This window comes from Vulpes lagopus, chromosome 23 (genome assembly GCF_018345385.1).
Source record: "Vulpes lagopus strain Blue_001 chromosome 23, ASM1834538v1, whole genome shotgun sequence".
Lineage (NCBI taxonomy): Eukaryota > Metazoa > Chordata > Mammalia > Carnivora > Canidae > Vulpes > Vulpes lagopus.
Window position 1 is genome coordinate 54,843,480 of NC_054846.1, and position 27,623 is coordinate 54,871,102.

At 37.1% G+C, this 27,623-nt stretch overlaps 1 protein-coding gene across 2 annotated transcripts in view; it reads left to right on the plus strand.

The window, feature by feature from the left end:
• Nucleotides 1-27,623, plus strand: part of ZFYVE9 (zinc finger FYVE-type containing 9) — a 188,920-nt gene that overhangs the window by 41,084 nt on the left and 120,213 nt on the right. For both annotated transcript variants that reach the window (XM_041737865.1, XM_041737866.1), the window contains exon 2: nt 20,010-20,115. The gene's annotated coding sequence lies outside the window, so the exon portion shown is untranslated. The remainder of the gene's footprint in view (nt 1-20,009; nt 20,116-27,623) is intronic.

Genomic DNA, 27,623 nt, shown 5'->3' on the forward strand with positions numbered 1-27,623 from the left:
AGAGAGGAGAGGCAGAGACACAGGCAGAGGGAGAAGCAGGCTCCATGCAGAAGCCCAACATGGGACTCGATCCCGGGACTTCAGGATCACACCCCGGGCCAAAGGCAGATGCTAAACCACTGAGTCACCCAGGGATCCCTGAGGAAGGTTTTTCTAAGCATGATGTGAAATGAATTCATAAAGAGGATTGATAAATTTGTCTACACAAAAATGGAACATTTCCATGTAGAAAAAAAGAACAAACATTAAACTGGGACGAAGATTCTAAACATGATACATATAAGGCATTTATAGGCAATTTTTAGAAAGGCCAATAAACATAAAAGATATAAATAGATGTTCAACTTCTGTTCATATTAAGAATAGAAATTAGAAAATCAAATCCCATTTCCTACTTGGGGGATGGGCAAGGGTAGTAGTAAGGACAAGAGTGTATAGAAAAAAATTTATACATACTCATGGAGGAAATAAAAATAAATACGGCATGTTTGGAAATTTTGGCAATGTTTATTAAAATTTAAAATGTATACTACTTTTTGTCTCAAATGCCACTTTTAGGGATTTATTTATTTATTTATTTATTTATTTTTTAGGGTTTTATTTATTATATAATAAAGTGTAAAGGTACGCTTATCAAGATATCCATTATATTGTGTATAGATACAAAAATGTGGAAACAATCTAGATGTACACTAATAGGGATGAAAGTTAAATTGTAATATAACAGAATGCTCTTTAGCTATTTAAAGAGACTGGCAAATCTACATGTACATGCATGTCTCATTTCACACTGTTCTGTGTAATGGTAATTATAATCCTATGTTAAATAACATGTATGAATATAACAGTAGACGTGTATATATTTTAAAAACCCCTTATAGTAACCTGTTGATGTATATCTTTTCTCTTGCTCTGCTCTGAGTACTATTTTTTTTTAATATTTTATTTATTTATTCATGAGAGACAGAGAGGCAGAGACACAGGCAGAGGGAGAAGCAGGCTCCATGCAGGGAGCCTGACGTGGGACTCTATCCTGGGATTCCAGGATCACACCCTGGGCTGAAGGTGGCGCTAAACCGCTGAGCCATCCGGGCTGCCCTGCTCTGAGTACTATTATCCCTAGGGGTAGCATTTATAAATTCAGACATACTGTAGTCTAGTGTTTATATGTTATTTTTTAAAAAGATTTTATTATTCATGAGATACACTGAGAGAGAGACACAGGCAGAGGGAGAAGCAGGCTCCATGCAGGGAGCCCGATGTGGGACTCGATCCGGGAAGCATAGGATCATGCCCTGAGCTGAAGGCAGTGGCCCAACTGCTGAGCCATGCAGGAGTCCCAATATTTATTTGTGATTGAACCAGAGTTTCTTTTTATTTTAGCAAAACAGAACAAATTCTGGTTCACGGAAGCATTTCTACACCACATTTACTTCCGAATGGTAAAGAGGAGAAGTGAAGGAAGAATGTAGTTTCCACATATATACATATCCAGTTGTTAAGAGTCTGGCATAAGAAACCAGATTGCCTGAGTTCTAATCCTGGCTCTGCCACTCTCTGTGACTTTATCATAGTTTAGTTATCTGTATCTCTGTGCAAGTTACTGAACTTTTTGCCTCCATTTCCTCATTATTCATTCAACAAATATTTGAGTGCTTACTATATACCAGATACTATTTGGATGCCATTGATATAACAAGGAGGATTAAGATAAAATGTGTGCCTTCTTATAGTATATGTACATTTTGGAGGGCTTAATTCCACACCAACTACTTAGAGTTTTTAAGAGGATTAAGGGTTTAATACCTGTAAAGCACTTACTTATAGTAAGTGGACAATAAATATTATTATTTCCCCTCTTCAAAAAATGGACACAAAGAGTGTTGATGATTAAGTATTTTATGAAAGTTTTTGTTAAATTCAACATTAAAGGACATAAAAATAATCTATTTCACCATATTATCTTTGTTCACATTCTGAGTGCTCTTATACACTCAGCCATTGAGCTCTAACTTGGCAGATTATATTATACACTACTGGCCAATGAACCTTACCATACCATGTTGCAAAAGCTCTCATCTAATGAGTATTCTCTCTGTGTTTTTAGTGTCCAGCATGTTGAAATGCAAAATTTACAATGGTTCTTTTAAGGAGTCTTGGTTGAAGTGCTAGAGAAATCAAGAGGGTAGAACTCAACAAATTATTAAGATTGGTAAATTGAAGATCATTATAAACATCAGTGAAGCCTGAGAGGATTGATTAATGATAGCATGGCATTTAATAGGAGAAATTAAATGTAGTTTTGTTTATTGTTGAATTTATAACATATCAACATGTGTTCATAGAAAAATATTTTCTGCTTGCTAAGTGGGCTGTTAGTATTTTGGTGAAGGAGATAGTCATGTAACCTGTCCTCATGCCAGCTGATATTTTACAATATTACAAAAATAATTATAGAGTTAAAAGAGAGCTATGCATAAAACCCATGCTGAAGGGATCAAAGGAGCTCTTCCCTGAAGAATTAACATTTATTTTCAGACATTAGCTGGGAGGGTAGAGGTAGAAAAGAGTCAGAAACAATAAACCGAGGAGGGGGAACAGCATGGATAAAGGCTCAAATTTGGAAACAACATGATAGTCTTGAGGAACAGGAAGATGTCAGTGTGAATGGAGGTAAGTAAATAAGAGGGAAAATGGTAAAAGAATGAGGTGAAGGCTTAGGGATTAAATTATGCAGGACCTTATAAAATCATAGTCAGGAGTTTCAATAATTTTAAATGCAGTGGAAAACAATGGAAGAATTTCAGGATAAGAATCATTTGATTAACTCTTTTTTAAAAATTGTTTAATTGCCACATAACATACTAGTTTCAGATGCGCAATATAATGATTTGATATTTGTACATATTGTGAAATGATCACAAGGAGTATAGTTAGCATCTGTTGTCATACACAGATATTAAACATGTTTTTTTATTTTTATTTTTTATTTTTTTTTTAATTTTTTATTTATTTATGATAGTCACAGAGAGAGAGAGAGAGAGAGGCAGAGACACAGGCAGAGGGAGAAGCAGGCTCCATGCACCGGGAGCCTGATGTGGGATTCGATCCCGGGTCTCCAGGATCGTGCCCTGGGCCAAAGGCAGGCGCCAAACCGCTGCGCCACCCAGGGATCCCCCTAAACATGTTTTTTTAGATCTACTTTCTTCACAACTTTGAAATGTGCCATACAGTATTACTAACAATAATCACCATGCTGTATATATATTACATTTCCATGACTTATTTTATAACTAGAATTGTTTGTACCTTTTGACTCCCTTCACCCATTTCATCCATCCCCCAGCCCCTGCCTCTGGCAATTACCAGTCTGTTCTCTGTATCTACAAGCTAGGATGTTTCTTTTTTTTAAATTCCACATATAAATGAGATCATGTGGTATTTGTCTTTCTCTGTCTTCATTTCCTGTAATGTTCTCAGGGTCCATTCATGTTGTCACAAATGGTAAGATTTCATTATTTTTAATGGTTGAATGGTATTCCACTGTAAATCCATACCTCATCTTTCTCCATTCAGCCATTGATGGGCACTTTGATTGTTTCCATGTTGTAGTAGCTATTATAAATCATGTTGTAATGAGCATAGGGTGCAGTTATCTTTTTAAATTATATTTTTCATTTTCTTCAGATAAATACCTAAAGTGGAATTGCTAGACCATACAGCAATTCTGTTTTTGTTTTTATTGAGGCATAATTGACATACATTATATTAGTTTCAAGTATACAACATAATATTTTAGTGTTTGTATATACTGGGAACTGTTCACCACAGTAAGTCTAGTTAACATTTGTTACCATATGTAGTTACAGGATTTTTTTTCTTGTGATCAGAACTTTTTTAAAAAAGATTTATTTATTTATTTTAGAGAACACAAGAGCATGTATGGGTGGGGGAAGGAGGCAGAGGGGCAGAGGGAGAGAAACTCAAGCAGCCTCCGTGCTGAGCCTGGAGACTGATATGGTTAAGCCACGTAGTGCTCCCACACCAATTTTCTTTATCTGCTTAGGTTGTCCTTGGTATTTTTAAGTTTTTCTTTCTTTTTTTGTTTTTTGTTTGTTTTTGTTTTTGTGAGTAGGGAGACAGGCAAAGGGGAAGAGAGACTCTTAAGCAGGTACCACGCTGGGGTCCCTGAGTGGCTCAGTGGTTGAGTGTCTGCCTTCAGCTTAGGTTGTGATTCCCGGGTCCTGGCATCCAGTCTGGCATAAGGCTCCCTTGCAGGGAGCCTGCTTCTCCCTTTTCCTGTGTTTCTGCCTCTCTGTGTGTTTCATGAATGAATAGGTAGAATCTTAAAACAAACAAACAAACAAACAAAAAACCAGACACCATGCCAAGCATGGAGCCTGACATGGGGCTCTGACTCACAACACTGAGATCATGACCTGAGCTGAAAGCAAGAATTGGCTGCTTAACTTACTGAGCCACCCAGGTGCCCCTATATTTTTAACTTTTTGAGGAATCTTCATACTGTTTTCCATTGTGGCTGCACCAGTTTAACATTCCCACCAACAGTGCATAAGGATTTCCTTTTCTCCATATCGTTGCCAGCACTTGTTATTTCTTTTTTAAAAATTATTTAAATTCTTTTTTTTTTTTAAGATTTTATTTATTCATGAGAGACTCACAGAGAGAGGCAGAGACACAGGCAGAGAGAGAAGCAGGCTCCCTACAAGGAGCCTGATGTGGGACTTGATCCTGGAACTCCAGGATTATGCCCTGGGCCAAAGGCAAATGTTCAACCGCTGAGCCACCCAGTTGTCCCCAAATTATTTAAATTCAATGTAGTGAATATATACTGTATCATTAGTTACTGGGATAGAATTTAATGATTCATCAGTTGCATATAACTCTCAGTGCTTATTACATCCAGTGCCCCTCCCACTTTTAAAGATTTTATTTATTTGAGAGAGAGAGTATAAGCAGGGAGAGAGAAAGGGGGAAACATTCCGCTGCTGAGCAGGGAGCCCAATGTATGGCTTGATCCCAGGACCTTGGGATCATAACCTGAGCCAAAGGCAGATGCTTAACCAACTGAGCCACCCAGGCGCCCCACCCCTGCCACTGCCCAAATTGTTAATTTTTACCATTCTCATTGGTGTGAGGTGGTATCTCATTGTGTTTTGATGTGGATTTCCCTGACGCTGAGTGATGTTGAGCATTTTTTCATGTGTCTGTTGTCCATTTGTGTGTCATCTTTGGATGAATGTTCATGTCTTCTGCACATTTCTTGACTGGATTTTTTGTTTTTTGGGTGTTGGGAATGATAAATTCTTTATAGGTTTTGGATACTACTAGCCTTTTATCTGATAAGACATTTGTGAATAGTCCTCCCATTTTGTAGGTTGCCTTTCAGTTTTCTTGACTGTTTCCTTTCCTTTATCTTGATGAAGTCCCAGTAGTTTGTTATTGCTTTTGTTTTTCTTGCCTTAGACACATCTGTCTAGCAAGAAATTGCTGCGGCTGAGATTAAGAGATCAGCACTTGTTATTATATATTTTTGATAATAGTTATTCTAACAGGTATGAGATGATCTCATTGTTTTGATTTACACTTTCCTGATGATTAGTGATGTTGAGCACCTTTTCATGTACCTGTTGGCCATCTGTATGTCTTCTTTGAAAAAATGTTCAGATCCTCTGCCCATTTTGTAATTGGATTGTTTGGGTTTTTTTTGCTATTAAGTTGTATGAATTCTAAATATATTTTGGATACTAACCCCTTTTGGTCATATGATTTGCAAATACTTTCTCCCATTCAGTAGGCTGCTTTTCATTTCCTAGATTTTTTAAAAGATTTTTATTTATTTATTTGACAGAAAAAGAGAGAATGAGCACAAACAGGGGGAGCAGCAGGCAGAGGGAGAAGGAGAAGCAGGCTCCCCACAGAGCAGGGAGCTCGATACAGGGCTCAATCCTAGGATCCTGGGATCATGACCTGAGCTGAAGGCAGACACTTAACCCATTGGGCCACCAAGACGTCCCTCGTGGATGATTTTCTTTTCTCTGCAGAAGCTTTTTAGTTTGATATAGTCCTACTTGTTTATTTTTGCGTTTCTTGCCTTTGCTTTTGGAGTCAAGTTAAAAGATTACTTCTAAGACCAGTGTCAAGTAGTTTACTGCATATGTTTTCTTGTAGGAGTTTTATGGTTTCAGGTTTTATTTTTTTTTTTTTAAGATTTTATTTATTTATTCATGAGAGACACAGAGAGAGGCAGGGACACAGGCAGAGGGAGAAGCAGGCTCCACACAGGGAGCCTGATGTGGGACTCCATCCCAAGACTCCAGGATCACACCCTGGGCTGAAGGCAGGCACTAAACCACTGAGCCACCCAGGTGTCCCATGGTTTCAGGTTTTATGTTCAAGTCTTTAATCTTACTGAGTTAGTTTTTGTATATGGTGTAAGGTAAGTGTCTGGTTTCATTCTTTTGCATGTGGCTGTCCAGCTTTCCCAACACCAGTTACTGAAGAAACTGTCTTTTCTCTACTATATTCATAGTTCCTTTGTTGTCAGTTAATTGACGAAATATGTGTGGGTTTATTTCTGGATACTTGATTTTATCAATCAGTGTGTCGTTTTCATGCAGATACCATACTGTGTTGATTACTGTATGTTTGTAATGTACGTTTGAAATTTGTGACTGTGATGCCTCTAGCTCTGTCCTTTCTCAAGAGTGCGTTAGGTACTTGGGGTCTTTGGTGATTCCATACAAATTTTAAGATTATTCTAGTTTTGTAAAAAGTGCCATTGGAATTTTGATGGAGATTGCATTGAATCTGTATATTGCTTTGAGGAGTATGGACATTTTAGCAATATTAATTCTTCCAACTCTTTTTTTTTTTTAATTCTTCCAACTCTTGAGCACAGAACATCTTTCCATTTTTTTGTGTTGTCTTGAATTTCTTTCATTTGTATCATATCATTTTCAGAGTACAGATCTTTCACCTCTTTGGCTAAGTTTATGCTTAGGTATTTTATTCTTTTTGATGCAATTGCAAGCAGGATTGTTTGTTTAATTTCTCTTTCTGATAGATTTGTAATTAGTATGTAGAAATGCAACCAATTTTTGTATGTTAATTTTGTGTCCTGTGATACAGAATTCAGTTATTTAACTGAGTTCAGTTATTAGTTCTAGAAATTTTTTTTATGGAGTCTTTATTTTTTAGACTTTATTTATTTTTAATTTTTAATTTATTCATTTAAAGAGAGAGAGCCAGAATGTGCACATGCAAGCAGATGGAGGGGCAGAGGAAGAGGGAGAGAGAGAAAATCTCATGTAGACTCCCTGCTGAGTGTGAGGCCAGACAGGGGCTTGATTTCACCACCCCAAGATCATAAGCTGAGCCAAAATCAAGAGTCAGATGCTTAACCGGCTGAGCCACTCAGGTGATCCTACCCTATGTCTTTTGATTGGAGAATTTTAGTCCATTTACATTTATAGGAATTATTGATAGGTGTACTTATTGCCATTTTGTTCATTGTTTTCTGTTGTTTTTGTAGTTCATCTCTTATTCTCAAGGCTCCTCTCTTTTGGTTTGATGGTTTTCTTTAGTGTTATGTTGCTATTTCTATTTTTTTCTATTTTTTTTTTTTTTTTGGTATCTCAGGTTTTTGTTGTGGTTACCATAAAATTCATATATATCTACATAAATGTATAGCAGTCAATTTTAAGCTGATAGTTGAATGCATTCTAAAAGCACTACATTTTTACTCATCTCTCATTTTGTGTTTTTGTTGTTATAATTCACGTCTTTTTATTTCGCATATCCCTAAACTACTTATTGTAGTTATAGTAGGTTTTACTATTTTTGTCTTTTAACCTTCAAACTAACTTTTTATTTAAAACAATTTTTAAAAAAATAAACTCTGTGCCCAACTTGGGCCTTGCACTCACAACCCAGAGATCAATAGTTGCATGCTTTACCAACTGAGCCAGTCACGCAGCCCCTACTAGCTTTTTAAGTGGCTGATCCATTGCCTTTACTTTTTATTTGCTTTTACCAGTGAGATTTCTTTCATAAATTTTCTTTTTTTTTTCAAAGATTTTATTTATTTATTCATGAGAGACACACACACAAAGAGAGAGAGAGAGAGAGAGAGAGAGGCAGAGGCAAAGGCAGAGGGAGAAGCAGGCTGCACGAAGGGAGCCCAACATGGGACTCAATCCTGGGATTCCAGGATCACGCCCTGGGCTGAAGGCAGGCGCTAAACTGTTGAGTCACCCAGGGATCCCCTCAAAAATTTTCTTATTTCTAGTTATGGCCTTTTCTTTTTGGCTTAAAGAAGATCTTTTCAGGGCAGCCCCGGTGGCTCAGCGGTTTAATACCACCTTTGGTCCAGGGCCTGATCCTGGAGACCTGGGATCGAGTCCAACGTCAGGCTCCCTGTGTGGAGCCTGCTTCTCCCTCTGACTGTGTCTCTGCCTCTCTCTCTCTCTCTCATGAATAAATAAATAAAATCTTTTTTTTTTAAATCTTTTTTTTAAAAAAAGATCTTTTCATATTCTTTTTCTTTTCTTTTTTCTAAGATTTTATTTATTAGGGTGCCTGGGTGGCTCCAGTCAGTTAAGCTTTTTGCTCAGGTCATGAACTCAGGGTCCTGGGATGGAGCCCTACATCAAGCTCCCTGCTCAGCAGAGGGTCTGCTTCTCCCTCTGCCTTCTGCCTCCCGCACTCATGCTCACTTGCTCTTTCTCTCAAATAAATCCTTAAAATTTATTTATTTATTTGACAGAGAGAGTGAAGGAGGGGCAGATGGGGAGGGAGAGAGAGAGAGAGGGACAGGCTGACTCCGAGATCAGAGTGGAGCCCAACATGGTTGATCCCACAACCCTAGCTGAAAATGAGTTAGATGCCCAGCTGACTGAGCCACCCAGGTGCCCCCATTTCATATTTCTTTATGCTGACTTGCTGGTGGTAGTCTTGCTCAGTTTTTGCTTATCTGGGAAACTCTATCTCTTCTTCAATTCTGAATGATAGTCGTGCTGGGTGTTTGTAAATTTGTTGTGAGATTTTTTGATTGGTGATTCAGTCTCATTACTAGTAATTATTCTCCTTCTTCATGATTCAGTCTTAGAAGGTTGTATATTTCTAGAAATTTGTCCCATTTTTTCTAGATTGTCCAATTTTTTGGTATATAATTGTTCACAGTAGTCTCTTATAGTCATTTGTATTTTTGTGGTATCAATTTTAATGTCTTTTCTTTCATATTTGATTTTATTTGAGCCCGTTCTCTTTTCCCCCCTGCCTTGGTTAGTTTAGCTAAAGGTTTGTCAGTCTTGTTTATCTCTTCAAAGGACCATCTTTAATTTCATTCATCTTTTTATTTTTTTAGTTCTGATCTTTGTTATTTCATTCTTTCTACAAATGTTGAGCTACATTTTTCTTCTACTTCCTTGAGGTGCAAAATTAGATTGTTTTAATTGAAATTTTTCTTGTTTCTTGAGATACGCCTGTATCACTATGAACTTTTCTCTTAGAACTGCTTTTGCTACCTCCCATAAACTATATTGTGTTTCATTTGTCTCAAGCTTTTAAAATTTTTCTCTTTTAATTTTTTTGTTGACCCTTGTTTAGTTATTTTAAAAGATTAACTGCTGAGTAGAGAATGGAATTAGGGAGGAGGTAGCAAAAGTAGGTATGAGAGAGGGAAGGAGGGGAAAATAAAAAAACCTATGAGAAGATCATTGAAAAGATTATTACAGTATTCCAGATCTGAGATAATAGGGGCTTCAACCAAGGTAGTGATAATAGACAGAGTAAATGGATTTTCATCAATTTTAGGAGATGGCTATTGATTTTGAGTGTCATGGAGAAAGGGATAGAGAATGACTGTATTATGCACAGCTGGGTAGATGATGATATAGGAAATGGAGAAGAAAAAGCATTGATTAGTATCAGAAAAGATATGCTTATTGAGTTAGAGATGTCTGTAAGATAAAAGAGGCATGAATAGGCACCTGTGTGTGTGTGTGTGTGTACACATACCCAGAGAAGAAATCTGAAGTGGATAAAAGGAATTTGGGACTTGTTAATAGATGGTGTTAAGGCAATGGTAGTAGAATTTCCTTAAAAAAGAAGATAAATCAAGAAAAAAGAGGACCGAGTACAGAAATTTCAACTTTAAGTTTGGGTAGAAGGAGAGGAGTTAGGAATGGAGTTGAGACGGAGGAGTCAATGAAGTAGGAGAAAATTAGAATTTTTAGTGGCAAATAAGTAATGGAGGAAAGCTTTTATAAAGGATGAAAATGTGATTTACTGTAATTGAATGTTGCTAGGATGGAGAAAGAAGCCAGAAAAGAGTGGGGGCATGAGTGGGAGGTGAAGAGGAGACAATGAGAGTACATAACTCTTTTGAGATTGCATTCTTTTTGAATGTGAAGGGTTCACTATTTGAAAGTTGAGGTATAGTGGAACATCCAATGGAGAAGTAGTGTATATTGGATACGTGAAGTCGTGGCCCTGGAATTTGAGTGAGAGATGAAGATTAGAGAAATCTGAGAGTCATTCATATGGAGAATGTAAGTAAGTAACTTGAGCATGGATTTGTTTCATTCAACTCAGTTGTTCAGAGCTTTGGCTGAGACAATTCAAGTTTTGCTCTTCTTAATCTTGACATTGTTAAAAGGAAGATAAAATACTGTAAAGGCTCACAAAGAATTGTCAAAACAAGAGCATACATTGTATCTAGTTTTACTGCAAGTATTAGGATAAACAATTTTAAGAACCTATCAATTTGGTTAGTTTTCCAGTAGTTGGTATTTTGTGAAATACTGTAGTTACTGGATTAGTAGTGAGTCATAATCTGGTTTTACAGTATACGTGATTTATCACTCTTGGTGTATACAAGTTGTGGTATACAAATTGTATCACCCTGTTAGTCGGCTACCTAGAATGATCCAAAAGGTAAGATATTTCTCCTACTGAATTCATTTCTCAGTTATTATCTACTTGTAGATTATAGAATATCTAAGTTAGTGTCTGATCTTTGAAATTTTTGGTATGTGATTAAGGTTGAAACTGATTTTGATTCTGTTTGTCTCCATTTATTTATTTATTTATTTATTTTTTTTAATTTTTATTTATTTATGATAGTCACAGAGAGAGAGAGAGAGAGAGAGAGGCAGAGACATAGGCAGAGGGAGAAGCAGGCTCCATGCACCGGGAGCCTGATGTGGGATTCGATCCCAGGTCTCCAGGATCGCGCCCTGGGCCAAAGGCAAGCGCCAAACCACTGCGCCACCCAGGGATCCCCCTGTTTGTCTCCATTTATATCAAACTATTGGGATATATTAAAATTCTTATTGTAAGTTAAAGCTTGCTTAAGAAAAAAAAGTCAAATAAGGATATGAGGATATTTTACAGATATATTACAGCTTGTATGTCTCAGGGATAGTATAGAAGGGTCTGTAATTCATTCAGTTTAGATCAGGAGTGCACACCTGGTTAATAAACTGGTTAGGTTGATAGGTTTCCCCAGAACATGGTGTTTAATCTTACAATAAAAATTTATGTGTGTGCATGTGGTGAGAGGAATTCTAGAATTCTGTTTTACAAGTATAATCTGAAAGATATGTACTAACTAGAAATTCAAGGTAAGGAGTTAATTAATGGTTCCAGTCATAGAACAAAAATATCTGTGTGCTATTTTAGAGATGTTGAATATCTGAATAGTTTCTGGCCCTAAATCACATATAAACAAATTCATCTGTGTGGTCTTGAGTCTTATTACTGCAGAGATGAAAATTGTACGTGTTACTTGTTTTAGTGCTAATCTCAAATCAGTTGCTGTTTTAGAGTTTCAGTGTGTGTATACATCTATATATGTGTATATATTTGACACATCACATGTGTTATTATCACATTTCCAAATATTTGTTAAACTGTGCTTTTTTGTTTAGTGAATACTAGATGAAAACAACCACCTGATTCTAATAGCTCTTGACTGAGAATTCAGTGTTCGTGAAAGATGCTGGATTGATCCTGGAAATTGAAGCCTTGTGTGAATGTGGGGTAGCAACAATGTCAGCTCCCAGATTCTGCTCTATTAACATACTTTGGTCTGATCTGCAGGAATAAAGTTCTTCTCAAAGATTCAGATTTCTTTTTTCTGCCACTGTGAATGAGGGTGTTGATATTCAAAGGGTTTTTTTAAGGATCAGATTTACTTAGGGGATATATATCAGATATACCAGGGATCCCCTCCCCAGAACATTTTTATCACACTGAAAAGAAACCCTGCATCCATTTGTAGTCACTCCCTATTCTCTCCTTTCCGTATTTTCTGCCAACTACTTATCTACTTTCTGTGTTTAAGGATTTGCCTGTTCTGGACATTTCATATAAATAGAACCATATAGTATGTGGTCTTTTGTGACTGGCTGCTTGCACTTAGCATAATATTTTTAAGGTTCATCCATATCATAGCATGTATCAGTATGAAGGCCCGTTTTGAGGAATGGAGATGGGCAAGATTAAGAATTAAAAGTTCGGGGATCCCTGGGTGGTGCAGTGGTTTAGCGCCTGCCTTTGGCCCAGGGCGTGATCCTGGGGACCCGGGATCGAGTCCCACATCAGGCTCCTGGTGCATGGAGCCTGCTTCTCCCTCTGCCTGTGTCTCTGCCTCTCTCTCTCTCTCTGTGTGACTATCATAAATAAATAAAAGTAAAAAAAAAAATTAAAAGTTCAGTTGATTAGGATGACCAGTGCGTAGAGTAAGAATTTGAGAATAGAGAGAAGCTGTCATACTGGAGAGGTAAGCTGAAACCACTGTATGATGTTAAGTACAAAAATAGCATAATCAAATTTGTGTTTTGCGTTTGCATAGAGAAGAGGCTTGATGGACACAAAACGAGAGGCTAGTTAGAATTCTAACAAAATTCTGGGGAATGGAAAGGTGTGGGATATGGCAGTGGAAATGGAAAGAAGTACATGGGTTTGAGAGATTTTATTTTATTTTTTAAGGATTTTATTTATTTATTCATGAGAGACAGAGAGAGAGAGAGGCAGAAACATAGGCAGAGGGGGAAGCAAGCCCCACGCAGGGAGCCCGACATGGGACTTGATCCTGGGTCTCCAGGATCACACCCGAGGCCAAAGGCAGGGCTAAACCGCTGAGCCACCCAGGCTGCCCAGTTTGAGAGATTTTAAAAGGCAGTATTGATAAGACTTGGTGTTAGACTGAACGTAGAGGGAGGGAAAGGAAAGGTAGTATCTAGAATGGTGTTTAAGGCTTTGAGATGGTCAGAGGGTGGATAATGGTGCACAGACTCATTAAGGAGTTAGCTAGATGGGTTTCGGGGTGCTGATCTATGAGGAGTTCTAAAATGGCACTGAAAAGTTAGAGATGAAAAATGCATTTACCAGAACTCTAAGTATAATATTGTATATTGTTTAGAGGAAAACTTTGATAAGGTTCCATAGAAGAAGGTAAGATCCCCTCCCTCACCTAGCTTGTTTGAATGATGAGGTAGTTCCTGAACTGTTCTCTAAGAAGCTCAAAGCCTGTTTTATTGAGTGGGATATGCAAATTTGGAGTCAGAGCCAAACTAGTTCAGTAGAGAACAGGCTGCTATCAATTTGTCTTCTTTTTTTTCCCTTTTATGGTTCTTAACTTTTCCTTTAGAATATTTATATAAGATTGAATTGAAGAGTATCAAATTGGGGCACCTGGGTCGCTTAAGTATCCACTTGGTTAAGCATCCACTCTTGATTTTGGCTCTGGTCATGATCTCAGGGTTGTGAGATTGAGCCCCTAGTAGGGCTCCACACTGGGTATGGAACCTGCTTAAGATTCTCTCTCTCGGGGATCCCTGGGTGGCGCAGCGGTTTGGTGCCTGCCCTTGGCCCAGGGCACGATCCTGCAGACCGGATCGAATCCCACGTCGGGCTCCCGGTGCATGGAGCCTGCTTCTCCCTCTGCCTGTGTCCCTGCCTCTCTCTCTCTTTCTCTCTCTGTGTGACTATCATAAATAAATAAATGATTATTAAAAAAAAAAAAAAAGATTCTCTCTCTCGGGCAGCCCCGGTGGCGCAGCGGTTTAGCGCCGCCTGCAGCCCGGGGTGTGATCCTGGAGACCCAGGATTGAGTCCCATATCGGGCTTCCTGCAGGGAGCCTGCTTCTTCCTCTGCCTGTGTCTCTGCCTCTCTCTTCGCTCTCTCTTCATGAATAAATAAGTAAATCTTAAAAAAAAGAAAAGAAAAATATTCTCTCTCTCCCTCTTTGCCCCTCCCCCCTTAAAAGTATCAAATTACCAACCTTTTATGTGTATCTATTGCTATGTAATAAATTACACCAAAACTTAGTGGCTTAAAACAACAATTATTGCCCCTTCCTATTAGAGGTTGGCTAGGCTCAGCTAGGTGGTTCTCAATTAGGGTTTTCATGACGTTGTAGTCAGACAGTGGCTGGGGCTTGCTTGAGGCTTGCTCATCTTGAGGCTTGCTCATTCCATATGTAAAGACTTATGGGCAAAATCACCTACGTGTGGCCTTTCCATGTGGTCTCTCTAGTATGGTTACTGGATTCCAAGAGTGAGTATCCCAAAAGGACCAGGAAAAAAGCTGTTACCTTTTATGACTTAGTTTTGAAAACAGTATTCTTCTGTTTTGTTGTGTTTGTTGAAGTAGTCATGAAGTACTGCCTATGTTTAGAGGAAGGGGGCATAGGTTTCACTACTCTTGTAAGAAGATCATGTGGGGGGATCCCTGGGTGGCGCAGCGGTTTGGCGCCTGCCTTTGGCCCAGGGCGCGATCCTGGAGACCTGGGATCGAGTCCCCACGTCGGCCTCCCAGTGCATGGAGCCTGCTTCTCCCTCTGCCTGTGTCTCTGCCTCTCTCTTTCTCTCTCTCTCTCTCTCTCTCTCTCTCTCTGTGTGTGACTATCATAAATAACTGAAAAAAAAAAAAAAGATCATGTGGGAATGGAGATACTGTAGCAAGTATCTTTGCAAATATGATCTGCCACACTTAAATTGAGAGCCTTAGGATAGGGAACAAAGAAAATGACTTTCGAAGATTGAATGCGATTTTGTATATGCTGGGTTTAATTCCTTGTCAGATTTACTGGTGGAAATGTTAAGAAATTTGGTTACTAAGCAGTTACTGACTGTTCTCTCGTAACTAGTATTAATCCCAGCCATGATAGAAACAGTATTTAACTTAGAATGTTTCTTCTCATTTTCTTCTTTGCTGTTGTCTTTTTTTTTTTTTTAACCTGTGTCCTGGATTGTGGAAATTACAGACTGTTCCCTACTTAACAATGGTTTGACTTAAGATTTTTTTTGACTTTAGAATCATTGGAAAGCAGTACACATTCAGTAGAAAACTATACTTCAAATTGTGAATTTTGATGTCTTCCCAGGCTGGTGATATGTAGTGATACTGTCTTGTGATTCTGGGCAGCAGCAGTGAGCTACAGCTCCCAGTCAGCCATGTGATTGCAAGGGTAAAGACTGATACACTTAAAACCATTCTGTACCCATATACCCGTTCTTTTTTTCACTTTCAGTATAGTATGCACTAAATTCACATGAGCTATTCAGCACTTTATTATAAAATATACTGTGTGTTAGATGATTTCGCCTACTGTAGGCTAATGTAAATGTTCTGAGCATGTTTCAGGCAAGCAAGGCTAAGCTATGATGTTCGGTAGGTTAGGCGTATTAAATGTGTTTTAGATTTAAGATATTTTCAACCTACGATTGGTTTATTGGGACACAATTCTATCATAAGTTGAGAAAGATCTGTATTACCTTCATAAATCTCTTCTGTTATAAACATGTTCACATCAAAGATTTCTATAGATTGCTTACATTTTATATTTTATTTTATTTATTTATTTTTTTTATTTATTTATTTTTCATTTTATATTTTAAACATCATCTTTATTCCTGTCATTTTCCTTATAGGGTTATTAAAAAAACTTGGTTTTTAAATTTTAGATGATTTTTCTTTCACTTACCCCATATAATTAAAATTTAATCTTCTGTTATATATCCCAGTGAGATAGTCTTTTAAAATTCCTGTATTTCCTGTTTCCTTCCTTTTTCACATTCAAAGGTAAAAATTTAAGTAGCTTGGAATTTAAAAAAAAAAGTTTTATTTATTTATTTGAGAGAGTGAGAGAGCGAGCCAGGGACAAGGAGCAGAGGAGGGAGGTGCAAAGGGAAAGAGAGAGGGCGGGAGAAAGAATCTCACACTGAGCCCAGAGCCTGATGTGGGGCTCCATCTTAGGACCCTGAAATCATGACCTTAGCCAAAACCAAGAATTGGATGTTTGACTGACTGAGCCACCCAGGCACCCCTAGTATGGGTTTTTATTAATTGAAATTCATGTATTCTTTATTCTCTTTTCAGTTATTAAAAAATAATAAACATTCATTCCAAGAAAAATTAGGGATATAGAAGACTGAAAAAATGTAAATAACCCAAACACTACCAAGAGATTCTTTGTTATATTTTGGTGTATATTTCTTAAGACTTGTAAGTTTTGGCATACCCAGCTGGCTCAGTCAATGTAGTGTGTAACTCTTGATCTCAGGGTTGTAGGTTTGAGTCCTATGTTGAATGTGGAGATTACTTAAAAATAAAAGTCTTAAAAAAGAAAAAAAGAAAGACTTTTAAGTTTTCCCCAAATATGGAGTCATAAATGACTCCTTTCTATTGACATTTAGATTTTTCCCAATATTTTGCTATTTTAACATCCATCTAACAGTTATTCCATATTTTTTTCTATTTTTCCAGTTATTTCCTCAAGATATAAATCTCTAGGAATGCCTGGGTGGCTCAGCAGTTGAGCATCAGCCTTTCGCTCAGTGTGTGATCTCAGGGTCTGGGGATTGAGTCCCTTATTGGGCCTTTGGCTTGGGTCGTGATCCTGGGGTCCTGGGATCGAGTCCCGCATTGGGCTCCCTATGGGGAGCCTGCTTCTCCCTCTGCCTGTGTCTCTGCTTCTCTGTGTCTGTCAGGAATAAATAAATTAAATCCTTAAAAAAAACATGAGACAGTTGTAAAAATAGAAGGAAAGAGATAAAATTAGGAGCTGTTGATCTGGAATCTTTGCCATGGGAGATGTGTTATATGCTATACTTAATTAAACATCCTGGATATTTTGAATACCTACTATATGACAAGCACTGTGCTGGGGTCTTGGGATAAAGGGGGGGGAGGATAAAGGGCTTCTAGCCTTGAGTGGCTAATTGTTTCATGGAGTGCAACAGATTGTAAAGAGAAGAATTACCATGTAGTATGAAATGTGTTATAGAATACATGTATTATGAGAGCATAGAGAACTAAGTGATTATTAATTTCACATTAGGAGGTGACATTGAGCAGAATCTTGAAGGCATTCTATGAAATTTTTCCCCCTGTATCTTGGACTGTATTTAAAACATTAAAAAAAAATTTTATACTGTATTTTATGCTGTATATATACCCAGTTACTAAACTTTTGTTTTTTTCCAAAAAACAATACCATAATGCCAAAAGGCAATGAAATGGCCTCTGCCATAAAGTGCTTATTCTGGGCAAAAAGTACTGGATTACTGTCTCTTATATGCAAAGCATATTTTTATGTGAGGTGAGGAAGGCACTACTTGTTGCTAGTCTGTTTATCTCTCTTTCCCTTTTTTCTAAACTATCTCTTAATTTATTTGCTAGGGCATTGACAACTTTTAAGGCTACTTTTAAGAAAAAATACAGTATTATATGTTCTCAAAGATAATAATGGAAACTTATGGCTAAATAGGATGGATTGGCACCACACTTGCCTCCCCCCCACTCTTCTTTTTTCCTTAGAACTCCCCTGAAATGATAGTAGGAAACAACATTGGATGGGAGGTTTCGATGAATAGAAAAAGTAAAACAAAGGTCTTGGAAATGAAGAAGCAATAAATTATGGAGGGAGATGTGATGAGAAGAAAGTCTACACCCCCAAAGACCCTTAGAGAAACTTGTGGAGGTTCTAGGGATCTTTAAAGGTTTATTAGGGGAAGTATATTGCTGAAAAGAAATTGGTTGGAAGTCTGTACATGGAGTGGTTAGTTACGCCGGTATTCTACTTACCTTATGGCAGCTAAGTAATGTTACTCCTTGTCCTGCAGGAAACTAAAGATTTATTTTTTTGCAAGAATTGAATTATGAAAGCTTTGCATTAAGGGATTCTAGGCATGTCAGAAGATAAGAATGAGGTGCAGAGTTGAAAGCAGATTGACTAAGGGAAATGTAGTGCGAAGTCACAAATGTAGAGAACAGTCCTCCTGTGTGACTTTCCTCTAGACACATTTAAGCCCCTGGGGGTACATATGGAGATAGGTAGATAATTGGATTTAACCCGACTTGAGGCTTTGCCAGCTGAGGCTAAAAGTCAGAGGGATAAAATTTCAGAAGACAAACTTGTAATGTTTGGGACAGTTACATAATATTATTGGACTTGCCTCACACATTAAAACAGATACAGACATACAGGATTTGACTTTGAATCTATAGAGTTAACTTTGTTTAAAAAACATTTAATTAAATTGTTTAAGTAGAGGTAAGGACCTTACTTTTGCCTCATTCATTTGACCTTGGTACTTCTACCTTGTATATAGCCATTTCCTAGTTCTAATATGATTTAGTTCTTTATTTGATAGATGTAACCTGGTTCTTAGTACCAACAGCACTTTTCATTTAGAATATGTAACAAATACATATTTTTTTCAAGTCCTCAAGATAGGAAAATCTTTCACTAGTGATTTTTTTTTAATTTTTTTTTTTTTTTTTTTTTTTTATGTCACACACAGAGAGAGAGAGAGAGAGGCAGAGACACAGGCAGAGGGAGAAGCAGGCTCCATGCACCGGGAGCCCAACATGGGATTCGATCCCGGGTCTCCAGGATCGCGCCCTGGGCCAAAGGCAGGCGCCAAACCGCTGCGCCACCCAGGGATCCCTCACTAGTGATTTTTATTAGTCCCTGGAAACTTGTATTTTAGGCTTTTTCTTATTCTTTTATTTTTTATTGAGTACATAATTTTCACATCAGATAATGGAATTATATTTGCCATAATGCCAGGAAAATTTCTTTTAGTGCTTATTATCTTTAAAATTGAATGATGTTCCTTATTCATTAGATCATATCTGAAATACTTTGCTATTCTGAAAATGCTATGATTGTATGTTAGATGTTTTATATGGATAATATGAGATTCTTAATTTTATTCTTATTACAACTACTAATCTTGTTCAAGGCTAAATTAGGCTCTTAAAGAGTTTTAAATTTTCTCTAAGCAGCTACAGAGATATTTAAATCGGACTACCATAACTTCATAGATGTTGTCATATATTCAGAAGAAGGAAATAACATTTGAGGAAGCTTTGACAGCTTTGTCTTTTGCATACCCTTGATAGTAAAGGTTAATATTGGATTAACAGATCTACTACTTCTAAACAGTAGAAGAGGATTGGAATCATAAGAGATCCCACTTGGAGGGAAAAACAGTTGTTTTTCCAATAAAAATCTCAACAGGAAGCCTCTGAATCTCAATTTAAGGATTCTGTATGTACAGGAAAAAAAATCACACATTCTCATGAAGCAGCAGTTTTTCTGGCTTTGGATTCTTGGAGGACCTATTGTAATATAAAAATAAGTGGTATTTTTATGAATTAACATAGAATCAACCATTGGATAGAAAGTGCCTGCTTTTGGTGTTTCACTATGTATTATCCATTAAAATTAAGAAATGTTAAAAAAATGCTAAACTGTTTATTGAAACATTTAACTTTTGGCTTTCTTACACAATAAAATATGTCTGCTGCATTTCATGCTGGCCAGGTCTTTGAATCGGAATATGTAATTGTAATGTATTATTTAAGCCCATAGCTTTCATTCGTTTGGCTATGATAGGTTTATATGAAGAAAATTAAGGCTTATTGCTTTAGCAAATATAATGAGCAATGTGTTTTTTTTTTTCTTTAGGATCAAACAGAGCATACTGAATCAGCAAGACTGGCTGGTGGTGCAGCAAGCATCATGAGTAAGCACAGGGAAGTCTGTTCCTTATCACGTGTGTAAGGGGAAAAAGGTAAGAAAACCAGTGTTCTATTTTTATTAAAGACTGAACTTAAGAAAACAACTAAATCTATAGAAAATAATGCTCATGTATATGTGCTGCTTGCTTCATTTATAACTTTGCCTCTTGTTAAACCAGGAGTATGGTTTTAAAAAAAGATTTGACTTAAATCCAGAGCAAAGGGTATTTTTAAATTACTGTTGAATTATGTCAAAAATTCTAATTTTTCTGCCAGTGCTTGGCTTTTTCCTTTTAGAGTCAACTTCCACTTTGAAGATAGAATGGTAATTTCAACATGAACATGGATTTGAGCAACATTGTTAAGAGAAAAAAAAAATCTAATCTTATTTTTCTTTCTTAGTCATCATGTAAGAGCTAAACAATTAAAGCTAATTTGGGGGCAGGGAATCAGAGATACAGATTTAATAACACTATTTTATTTTGTATTTTTAGATTATGAAGAACAGTAATTTCCAGCAGAAAATTGGAAGTATTTTACTAATTCTTATAGAGCAGGAATCATTGATTTTTTTTTTTCCTGAGTAGGAATCATGTTTGATTTCTTTCATGTCTTACAATTACTTAAGGGGTAGAAAATGGTCTGGCATGGGGGAGAGGGAGGGCGAAGTTGGAGATTATGTGGGTAAGATTAGTTTCAAAAACTGATTATGCCATTCACGAATGGCATGTTGCATACTCTGACTGAGTTCGTTGATTTTTCATGTAAACTTTGAGGATAGAGGGATGGGTTGACAGTGTGTGTGATAGGAGATGGAGCTCCTTTACTGCTCAGTTGAGAGTGGAGCAGAGTGGCACTTAGTAGTGCCTTCCCCATCAGAACTTCTGTGCCTGCAGCTGGAAGAGTATTTCTTGTACCCTAGCTACCTCATGGAGAGTATATGAAAGGAGTGCCCTTTTCTGCCTTTACTGGAAAAAATCTTATTCAGGCATTACCTCTTTAGGAAGTTTTCAACCTACTGCAAAAATTATCTACAATAATAAATAGTAAATACTCAGTGATAATCAGTTATTAGAGTATTTGTCATAGTAACCCACTTTACCCCAAAAATATACCCCTACCTCAGCCTGATTTAGCTTCACCTTTTCTTTGGCTCCACAGCATTCAGTGCATATATCAATGGTACAGTGTTTTATATTTTAAACTCATATGTTTCACTCATATCTGTCTCCAATATGAAACATTAGGTACCTTTTGGTCAAGGACATTGTCTTATTTCTCATTATAATCTAATGACTAAGACAGTACCTGGTACTTTGTATAGATACTTGGTAATGTTTGGTGCATGGATATATACATGTTCATTGTAATTAGTAGGTAGCATAAAGAGGAAATATCAGTGAAGAAAACATAAAAGGAGCAATCAGATCAGTGCTATAAAAGTGGGACCCTCTAAGACAGTTTCAAGAGAGTGTCCAAAAAGACTCTGGTCAATAGAATAAAAAAGGAGACATGTAGAAACCCAACAACAAAGAGGTCCACAGGAAGAAACTGTATTAAATTAAGTAATTATTTTTCTTTTTTTGAGATATACATGTATAATATTTAGTGACTTCTATTTTGGGAAGAGTTAGATGCTTTTATAAGAAATAAAGAATCCTGACATTAGGGGTTCCTGGCTGGCTCAGTCAGTAGAGCATGTGACTTTTAAAAAATTTTTTTTATTTATTTATGATAGTCACAGAGAAAGAGAGAGAGAGAGAGAGAGAGAGAGAGAGAGAGAGAGAGAGAGGCAGAGACATAGGCAGAGGGAGAAGCAGGCTCCATGCCGGGAGCCCGACGTGGGATTCGATCCCGGGTCCCAGGATCACACCCTGGGCCAAAGGCAGGTGGCAAACCGCTGCGCCACCCAGGGATCCCCGAGCATGTGACTTTTGATCTCAGGGTTGTGAGTTCATGCCCCACATCAGGTGTGGAGCCTACTTAAAATAAGTAAATTAATTTAAAAAATGAGTCCTAACATAGGATTTAAATCATCTGGGAGACCCACCTTATGCAATGAGAACACTGCCCCTCTCCCAAGTCTTCAAGAGACCATATGTTTTTTTTTGGAAGATGAAACTAAAGATGCTCAAGACTTGGGGATACTAAACATAACAGATCAAGGATGAGGCACCATAGTGAAAGCAGGGGAATTAAGGGAAATCCTTTATATTGAAATGTGAGACCCTTCCCCTCACTTTTCTTTCAGAAGGTAAGTCTGGTTTTACATCCTTGTATTCCCTTATAGAAGATAATATGAGTCCTCTCTGGAGTCTAAAGAGAAGACTTATCTATACTGGCATTTAGAGGTCTCCCAATGAAATAGCTGTATTCCCGCCTGACCACCATGTAGTGGAAACCTGGTTTGAAAAGCCAGGCATACAGATCTTCCAGTTGGTTTTAGTACTTCCATTTATTCAATAAATAGACTTCCATTTATTCAATAAATAGGCATTTGGGAAAGAGTTCAATGAGAAACAGACCAAAAGTACAAAAGAGGAACTTGAAAGAAATAATTCAGATTATGCATTTTTTTGTGGGACTATCACAGAAGTGGTGCTATTTTTGTTTTTAATTAATATACTTTATTTTTTTAGAGCAGTTTTAGGTTCATAGCAAAATTGTGCAAAAATTAAAGGGAATTCCTATAACCCCTTGACTGCCCTCGCTCCCTACTTGCCTCCCCCTGTATTGACATTGCTGTGTCCTTTTCATTGCAGCCTATCAGAGAGCACAGATTTCATTTGTCGCATTATTGATGATGCTTTGATACTTGTGTAAGTTGGTGCTTGCCAGGCTTTGCTGTCAAGTTACTCTTTTTTCCTTTGGTAATTAGTATTTTGTGGAAAAGAACTTTGAAGCTATGTAAATATACCCTTCCTCATCACACTTGGGATTCATTCATTCATATTGCAAAGACTCTTGGTTCTCTTTTTTATTTAGTGGGTTATAATCCATTGCTATCATTATTTATTTTGATTTTCTTATTTAGCCTGTGGGAACTTTTTCAGGCTGCTTTCTGTGTCCTTTTGACATGTACCCATATTCTTGGTGTGCATAACTTGCTTTAGGGCATGCAAGATAAGGTTGTTCTTTTTTTAAAAGTTGAAATATAATTCACGTACCATAAAATTCATTCTTTTAAAATGTAGAGAGTCTAGTGGTTTTTATATATTTTCTGAGTTATGCAGTCATCACATTCTGTGTAGTTTTAGAAGATTTTTATCATCCCCAAAAGAAATCTTATATCCATTAGCAGTCCCTTCCTGTTTCCTTCCAATTCCCCCTAGCACCTGACAATCACAAATTAATTTTCTGTTTCTATGGATTTTCCTATTCTGGACAATCCATACAAGTGGAATCATATAATATATAGCTTTTTGTATCTGTTTCTTTAATATTTCCAAAATTCATTCATGTTGTAGCATATAGATGTATCATCTGTTTTTATTGTCCTATAATATCCACTTTGTTAATATACCATACCACACTTTATTTATCCATTTATCAGTTGATACACATTTGGGTTGTTTCCACCTTTTGCTGTTGTGAATGATGTTGCTCTGAGCATTTGGGGATTAGTTTTTGTGTGAATATGTTTCCATTTCTCTTGGGTATAAACCTAGGAGTGGAATAGCTATGCCAAAAAGGTAACAGTGTTTAACTTTTTGAGGAACTGCCAAACTGTCCTTCTAGCAATGTGTGACAGTTCATATTTCCCTACATCCTCATCAAAGCTCTTGTAGTTTTTCAACTCCAGCTATGGAATCAGCCATTTCTCTTGGAGGCCCTTGCTTCCTTTTCAGTGGATGACAATACTTAGAAACCAAATCTGGTGCGAGGTATATGCTCATTGTTACTTGAAGTAAAGATAGAATTTTGCTGCCCCAAGATCCTGTGCACAGAACTAGAGAAGGTGTGTGTGTGTGTGTGTGTTTGTGTGTGTGTGTGTGTGTGTGTGTGTGTGTGTGTGTGGAGACACATTTACATCTATATCTATTGTGTGTGGACCTATACACGTTATATCTTTGTCTTATTGTATCTGTTTCTTGAAGTCTGTGAGTTCATACTGATATCTAGAATTCCAAATCAATAGTGCAGGGTTCTTTCTGGTTTTCACCTTTTGTGAATAGAAAGACTAAGTATCATTCCCAATCCTGAGTGAGGGGCAGGCTAGGAATTCTAATTTCTGGAAGTTGATTTTATTGGAATTCCATTCCATCCTGTTCAGTTGTCATTTTGGAGCCACTTGGGATAGTTTTTCCCCTAGCTCCTGGCTTTATTCAGAGAGCCCAGTCTGGCCCCTTCCACTGTAGAAACATCTATACATTTGCAGCCAGTAATTTCCATCCTCCCTGCTTGCTTTCAAATCCTAGGCCTAAAGGTTCCTGTTTAGTTTTGCAGGTTCTGTGGACTGACACCCTTTAGTTCTAACTCATTGCTGTGGCTTGCTTGCTTCTTGGTTTATGTATCTGTATATTTCCTTTCTTGCTTTTGAGTTTGGCTGTAGAAACTATTTTAAAATAAGTTATTTTTTCTAGAATTTCTATATTCAGAGTGAGAAGGAATGTTTCCTACCACTAGCTCAGTACATTCTTTTTCTTTTGAAAAAATCCAAGCTTATAGAAAAATTGAAAAATAATACAATAAAGACCCATATATCCTTCACCTAGATTCACCAGATTTTACCATTTTGCTTCTTTTTTGAACATCTCTCTTCCTCCCTCCTTTCTCCCTTCCTTTCCCACACTTATACACACATTCACATATTTTCTTTTTCTGAATCATTTGAAAGTTAAATACAGATAATACAACACTTCTTTCCTAAATCATTCAGCAGGCATCTCCTAAGAGTAAGGATATTTTCCTACAAAATCAAAATGACATTATCACATCTAAAAAGAAGATTATTAATTTATCACCTAATATATAGTCCAGATTTCCTGGATTATTCTCTACATGTAATTTTTTTTTTTGCTGTGTATGTGTATATGTGTGTTTTCTTGATCTAGGATCCAGAGAGCATTCATGCATGGCATTTGATTATTTAATCTCTTTAGTCTCTTTTAATTTGAAATGATGGTTTTTGTAACATTGAATTTTTTGGAAAGTTCAGAACAGTTGTATTATAGAATGCCTTGCATTCTAGATTTGTCAAATTGTCTCTTCAGGATTCAATTCAGGTTAAACATTTTTGGCAAGAATACTGTGTTGGTAATGTTTTAAACTTCTCATTGCATCACATCAAGTGGTGCATCATGTCAGCTTGTTAAACTGTTGGTGATGCTAAGTTTGATCATTTGGTTTAGGTAGTAATTACATCTTTTTACTATAAGCATATTTTTTCCTTCGTGATTAATAATCTGTGGACTAATACTTTGAAGCACTGTGAATATTTTCTTCCCCCAGTGACCATTTATCTGAAGGCTTTCACATTCTTTTTATTTTTTTTAAGATTTTATTTATTTATTCATGAGAGATACAAAGAGAGAGAGACAGAGACATAGGCTAAGGGAGAAGCAAGCTCCATACAGGGAGCCTGATGGCGGGACTCGATCCCAGGACCCCAGGATCATGACCTGAGCTAAAGGCAGACACTCAACTGCTGAGCCACCCAGGCATCCCGCTTTAGCAGATTTTTTGATGCTGGACTGAATCAGTAATTATCATTGGAGTTCAGCATACCTTCTTGACCAGCTGTTCACACAGTAGTCCCTGCTTATCTACAGGGGACATGTTCCAAGACCCCATTGGTGCCTAAAACCATGGATAGTACCAAAACCTGTATATAATATCTGTTTTTTTCCTATATAAACATACTTACGATAAAATTTAATTTATAAATTAGGCAAAGTAAGAGATTGATAGCAATAACTAATAATAAAATGAATAATTATAACAATATACTGCAATAAAGGTTATATAAATGTGCTATAGTGCTTCCCATTGCTTAAAGTAATACAATACCTTTCTCAGACTGGCATTCCACAGCATAAATAATATGATGCCTGTCTACATCTCCAACTATGTCCTAATGTTAACTATCTAAATAAAGTCCTGATCCAGTTTCAATGATCACTCAGTAATTGCCCACCCCTAGGGTAATTCCTTATATGTCTCTCTCTGTTTGAAATTTCATTTCTGCATCTTGCCATCTGGAATATCTGTTAAAATTTTTCTATCCTTCTGGACCCAGTTCCAACCCATGAATAATGCTTTCTTTGACCATCCAGACAGTGGTCCTGCCCATTTCTTGAACTTTTATAGTACTTACTCTGTAGCACTTACTTACTCTGTAGCACTTACCTGTTAATTTTATCTGACAAATTGATCAAGTAGTACTTTGTGTCTCTTGTACTGTGTTGTAACTAAATTCATTTATTGGGTGGCCCAGGTGGCTCAGCAGTTTAGCGCCGCCTTCAGCCCAGGGCGTGATCCTGGAGACCTGGGATCGAGTCCCATGTCGGGCTCCCTGCATGGAGCCTGCTTCTCCCTCTGCCTGTGTGTCTGCTTCTCTCTCTTTTTCTTCTCTGTGTCTGTCATTAATAAATAAATAAAATCTTAACAAATAAACTCATTTATTATTGTATTAATTTTCCCATTGACTGTTGTTTACCATTAAGTTATAAGCTTGATGTTGAGAATGATGTATGAGAATTGAATTGATTACAATACCCTACGTATAGTAGATGCACAATATATATTGGATCCAATTATTTATGAATATTTTATATATAATGACTGAAATACGGAGTATTGTAAATGTATATTATATGTGCTAGATTGTGTGAGAAATTTCATTGATGCTCTTAGCATTAGAAAGTTTAAATATGCAGTCTTTATCAAAATACAATGGCATGTATATGAAAATTTTGAACTATAAATCATTATACACAAAAGATTTAAGAAAAACCATTAAGGGATTATTATGCAGTCTATTTGTCTAGGGAGCCTGATGTTAACTTAATGTTAAATTATTTAACAGGAACCAACCAATAAATAAAAGTTGGGTGAATAATCATGGAGAAATACTTGAGTAAATCTGTTAAATCCCCTTTTTTTATTGGTAAAATGAAAGAAATAATATTCACACTTTATGTGTCTTAGAGGAGAAACACTACAAGTCAAAGAAAATTCACGTGTTAGATTTACCTCAAAGTTTGTAATAGTAGTTAAATTTTTATTTTCCCTCTTCTTACGTTTTTCTTAGAATTTTTAAAAATTTTAGTTATTTATCCATGAAAGCCGCAGAGAGAGAGAGAGAGAGAGAGAGAGGCAGGCAAGACACAGGCAGAGGGAGAAGCAAGCTCCATGCAGAGAGAGAGAGAGAGAGAGGGCCAGGCAGAGACACAGGCAGAGGGAGAAGCAAGCTCCATGCAGGGAGCCTAACGTGGGACTCAGTCCCAGTTCTCCAGGATCACACACTGGGCCAAAGGTAGCGCTAAACCGCTGAGCCACCGGGGCTGCCCCCCATTTTACTTTTTATTTAAATTCAGTTTGCCAACATGCAGTGCAACAC